Raw genomic sequence first — 5,653 nt, 5'->3', positions numbered from 1 at the left:
GGGGTGGGGGAAGAGGCCATGGTCAAGCTACCCTCTCTACTACCTGCCCCTTGCCCCATGCCTCTCTACCACCTTCCCCCTTGCTGCTGCTGCCCTTCCTGCCACAGCAGTGGAGGGTATAAATTTAAGACAAGCCCCCCTAAAGTTAATTCTATACATGGAAATTTATGACAAATCTATAATTGTATAGAATCTAATGGGGGGGGGGGGGCATCTTAAAATTCACAGTCATCTTGGAGTCAGGTAAATATGGTAATTCTAAGTCAAAATCTATCATTAGGTTCTTAAGATGCTCCACTGAGATATGTTGGTGCACACGTATGCGTGCGTGCGCGCGCGCACACACACACACACACACACACACACACACAGAGGAGCTGCATTAGATCCTACTATCCTGTGTAAACTGTCAACCTGCAAAATGCTGCTAAACAAAATGTATTTTCTCAAACTTATTTTTACTTTGGTAAATAAAACATGTATACCTAGAGTACAAAGTCTTCCCACCTTTATTTTGTCCTTACCTCAGGAAAACTCTCATTGAGGAGAATGGAGTATTGAAGTAAAATATTTTGAGTAAAATTCTTTTGGAATGACCTGCTAGCATCTACTTCTACCATGCACATGAGTCTGTCCTTCTGTGTCTCTCATCATCAGGACAGATTGCTCAGCTGAAAGGCCAAATGTCTGACCTTGATGTGATGAGCTCTGAAATCACCCTAGGGCTAATTAACATGTGTCACTATACAAACAACTCCCTTCTATGTCTCATTCATGATCTCAGCTGCTGTTTTGCAAACAGATGCCTGCTTAGACAATACTCAAATGCTTTAAGGAAAAATGCTTGACAAGTTTAAGGCAGAGTTTCAAAACACATCTAAAAACTACTGAATTCTATTTCATCCCATGAACTACAGACAAGAAACACATCATCATACATTCCCAAATTATGTTATAAGCAACACATTCGGAGTTAATTTCTGCTAATATAACTCTCTTCACTTTGTTTTTCTCCTTTCTACAATCACAGTGAAGCAAATTCTGCATTCTCTCACTCTCTCTCCCTCTAGGATTCTCTCCCCCACCATTGAGGCCTATATTTATGAAATATCACAGAACCAAGATAACTGACGACTAGGCAAACCTATAAATTCTTGAGAGCCATGGGAGATTTGTAAAGATATAAACCTACTAGTGGATCTAAAAGTGACAGTGGTGGTTGCTTCCAAAGGAAAGTGTTGGTTGTAGTGTAGATAGGCCTAAGCTAGCTTCAAAATAACTGACTTGGATACTCCTTCCAGTCTAGCCCTGGCTGCAGGCAGCTAAGTGGGAGGCTGTAAAACCAGTCAGAGAAGCAGAGCAAATATTTGGGCAGGTAGCACATACCAAAAGCTGTGCTCCTACAGCTACATTGCTACTGGCATTAGAGACCCATTTAATGCAAAATCAGGTATGTTTGTGCTATACAGTGGGTGTGTCTACATGTAGAAATGCTGCAGGGTGGGTTTATAAACCCAACCTGGGCAGGTGTCAACACGTACAGGGATTCAGGAGCAGATTTGCTGCTCCTGGCAGCAGTCTGCTCCTGCCTGTTCTGGCTCTGCACTGGCCCCCTGCAGAAGCCCAGTGGAGCTCTAGACTCCCCTGGGTGCTAGTTCAGGGGTTGGCAGGGAGCATAGGGCCAGGAGACAGCTGTCAGCTGGGAGATTGCTCCCTGCTCCTGGGAGCTGCCTGCTGCCGGGGCAGGCTCTGGTGGCAGAGCCTGGGCAGGAATAACGTCCCCCTGCCCCAGCAGCAGGGAGCTTCCCACCCTGGCTCCCCAACTGGGGGCAGGGAGATTGGAAAATGTCCCAGCCCCCTGCCCTGTTCTGCTGGTAGGACAGCTATCAGTGAATGTCTGGGACCTGCCCCTCCCCTGCAGCCCTTTCCAAGCCCTGTACCTCCATCGTCCAAGTGGGGCACAAAGCTGGGAAAAGTCTGCAGGGCACAGATTGGCACAATGTTCAGCCTGGAGCTGGCTGGGGACTGCCCAAAATGGGACAGACCCCAGCCACCTCCAGGCTGCATGTGCAGATTTCCCCGTGCAGCCTGGGGCTGGCCAGAAACTGTCCTGGCCAGGGGCAGGTCCCAGCCAGCTCCAGGCAGGGCAGAGAACTCTCCCTGCTGTTGGGGCAGGGAGATATTGTCCCCACCCAGACTCCACCACTGGAGCATGCTCTGGCAGCAGGCAGCTCCTGAAGGCAGGTAGCAATTTCCAGACCCTTGCTGCCCAGCTGACAGGGAGCAAATCTGCTCCTGGTCAGCCATCTACATGTGCCATACTGTGCAGTAATTACTTGGCAGTTAATTTGCTAGATGCATTTGCAGGTAGCAAATTAACTGTCAAGTAGAGCAAATTACTGCACTGTAAGGGTCAGCACATGTAGACAGTGACACTGACTATGCAGTAGTTAGCTCTACTGCACAGTAAGGAGTCTTGTATAGACGTACCGGGTAGGTCACAGTTTAGAAATGATCCTTCATATACATGTGCTGACCATTACGCAAATTATGGAGGGACTTGGCAGAACTCTGTAAGTAACGTTGAATCAAACTTTTCAATCCAACAGGAGGTTTAAATTTTCATTTTATAAAAATCTCACTGAAATGTCAAAAATTACTATGTCTGATATAAACATTAACCAGTGCACAAAGATTTTTTTTACATGGAGGTGGATGAAAAATTAATTGATTCAAAGGGTATATTAAAATACCCTTTTTTTCCAATAGATTTTATCTGGATTGTTTTACTTTTTTTGGACCCCTTTTGCAAAAAATCTAAAACAACATAGCACTCACCTTTTGTCCTTATTATTATTCTGTATGCTGATTGCCTGAGCATCATTTATACATTATTCATCTTTATCTATAAAGACTTGCATTTTTTAGCTAAAATCAAAAGAAGGTACGAGTCCAGCTGAATCCAATAAAATTTGTTGTAGTGTGAACACCATCACAAGAAACTTCACTAGCGTTAAGACAGCATTTTCCCATATGCATGAAGTGTATGACAGTCAAATGCACTAATCTGTTGATATAATTAATATGAAAGCATATGATGTCATGGTTAAGGTTTCATATAAGATGAAGCAAATTTGATAAGCAAAAAGCTTCGTAGATGTCAAAGTACCAGCTGGCATTGGAAATGAAACCTTTAATTAGTACGGGAGTTTGTTATTGACAGCGTTTCAGCTGATAACAAGTTAGAAACTTCATTGTTCTTTTCTCTCTCAACATCTTATTTCCATTCTTTAAAGGATGGATGGATAGATAGGTTGATGCCAAAACTTAATTGCCCTTTGAGTTTTTATTTATGTCTCTGATGCTCTGTATGGAAATTAAAAATTGGCACAAAGCAGGGACTGTATCTTCCCTACATTCCAGATACTTATTTAGGTGTTTAAAAAAAATTACAAAGTAGCAAATGACTAACCACAAGTCATACATAGGGACCCTACCAAATTCACAATTTCATGGATTATGCAAAATCCACGCAATGCCTGTGAAATCCACAAAAATTTGTAAGAGAAAAAAAAACTTAACAGAAAATAAAATGCTGACTCCTCAGATGGAGTTAGTAGTCCTTAGGGTGCTACATTTAGAGAGCTGCCAGCAAGATGGCTGCTGCACCTGACCCTCACTTCTTGGTTGTCATGTGGCTGCACCCATCTCCACCAATCAGCAGAGGGGCAGGGCTGTATCAGGGACAGTCCTCACAGCCAATCAGTGGTGAGGGGCTGGGCCACATGACAGGCAGCATTTGTAGCCAATCAGTGGCCCAGGGTAGGGTCACCGGGGCTCACGGCCCATCAGAGGTGTGGAGCGGGGGGCGGCCACTACACTCCACCATGAAATGACTGCTGGGCCCCGCATTCTGCCCAGCACTGTGTGGCCATGCCCTAAATTTCCTTTTACAAAGTGTTGTCAGATATAGGAGTGAAAACAAAACAAAACAAAAATCACTGTAAGTCTTATTGCTATTATACGCTATTTAATGAAAAGTCCTTCCATCTGAACGGTCTATCTAATGAGTTCTTACTACACAAGCTTAAGAACCTACTCAGTTCACGATTTTGCAAAATCAGGCAGTCTGTGAAATGTGGCAACGTCTGCAAAATCTGCGTAGAAAAAAAAAATATAACTTACTTAAAATGCTAGCTCCACTGTGGGAGCCAGCAGTCCTCATGGCTGTTGCAGCCTGGCCATGCAGCCCACCAGGGGAAAGTGGGGAAAGGGGGCTGCCAGCACGAAGGGGAGCAGGCAAGATGGTAGCCACCCCCACACCTCACTGCTGATTGACTGAGAGGGCTGCCTGTTGTCCAGCTCTGCCCCTCTTGACCAGTCAGTCACTCTAAAACCACCAGACAATAGAGAAAATGAATAAAGAGAGAGAATACTGGATAACATGAGGACATTATTTCCTTGCAGAGAACTGAAAACAGGGTGGCCTGGGCATCTGACAAATGCATTTTTGATTTAGCAAACATAATATTTTTAAAAATTGTTAGTGTACGTTTGTAACAAGGTCTCACCCCAGGTGTGGCCGTGATGCCTCTCCTGGGCTATGGGTCCCTGACCCTGATTCTCACCCCTCACAGGCTCCAAGTCACTGACCCTGCCTTCTCTCATTCCTCTGCATCTATAGCCATGCTCCTTGGCCTTGGCCATTATCCCTCAGGCCCTGGTCATGGACCAGTTAAGACATCCACCACCCCTACAGTCTCAATCCCTAAACCACTGGTGCTTCCCCAGCCCTAAGGTTGTCTTACTCCAAGCAACTGAGATGCTTTATCAGAGGGTCCTCTTGCAACCAGCTCAGGAGCTCTTCCCTCTATGGGCCGCAGGGCTAGACTGCCTACCCAGCTCAAGCCCTGGGCTTATAACGTGAAAGCCCAGCCCCTTTTGGGTTATACGGCTCCCTTGATTGCCCTTTGCCTCACCTGCAGCCTGCCTTCCCTTCAAGTAGCAGGAGCACCAAGCTCCCTGCTACAACATTTTAAATGAATGATCGACCATAACCAGTGGCATTTAGTTCCCATGTGTTTTGTCTTAAAAACTTAACTGCTCAAAGTAGTTTTACAGAGTATTTTAATGTAATTAGAAACTAAGATACGAGAAATTTGCTCAACAAATCATGTTGAAGGCCTTATAGAAAATATATCTTAATCATGAACGAAAAAAAAGCCCAGTCTCTCCACACCAGTAGAAAATGAGGCTGAAGGTGATATTTCCTATATTTATTCACATACTACATGCCCCCAAATAAGACAAGAACCTTGTTATGAGGAGGCAGAACAAAGAAAAAAAAATTTCCTTTTAACCAAACTGTTCAAAATCATTTTCCTCATTTAAAACACTCCCTTGTCCCCCACGTTTTCCATCGCTAATTTTGGGGAAAAAGGTGAATGTGGTATGTGAATAAATAAGGAACTTTTAAACAGTAGAAGTGTCCTAGAACAGGGCTGTCCAACTTCTAATGGGCTGGGAGCTGCACACCGTACTGCATGGCCCGCCACTACTGTGCACCCCCTGCCCTTGCTGTGCTGTGAGGCCACTTTTGGGACTCACTGCCTCCCCCCCCCTGCCACCCCACAGGGCTCCATGAGCCCTGCAA

The sequence above is a fragment of the Gavialis gangeticus genome, unplaced genomic scaffold (genome assembly GCF_001723915.1).
Source record: "Gavialis gangeticus isolate Ggan-Ray unplaced genomic scaffold, GavGan_comp1, whole genome shotgun sequence".
In the NCBI taxonomy this organism is placed as follows: domain Eukaryota; kingdom Metazoa; phylum Chordata; order Crocodylia; family Gavialidae; genus Gavialis; species Gavialis gangeticus.
This window is presented reverse-complemented; position numbering follows the sequence as displayed.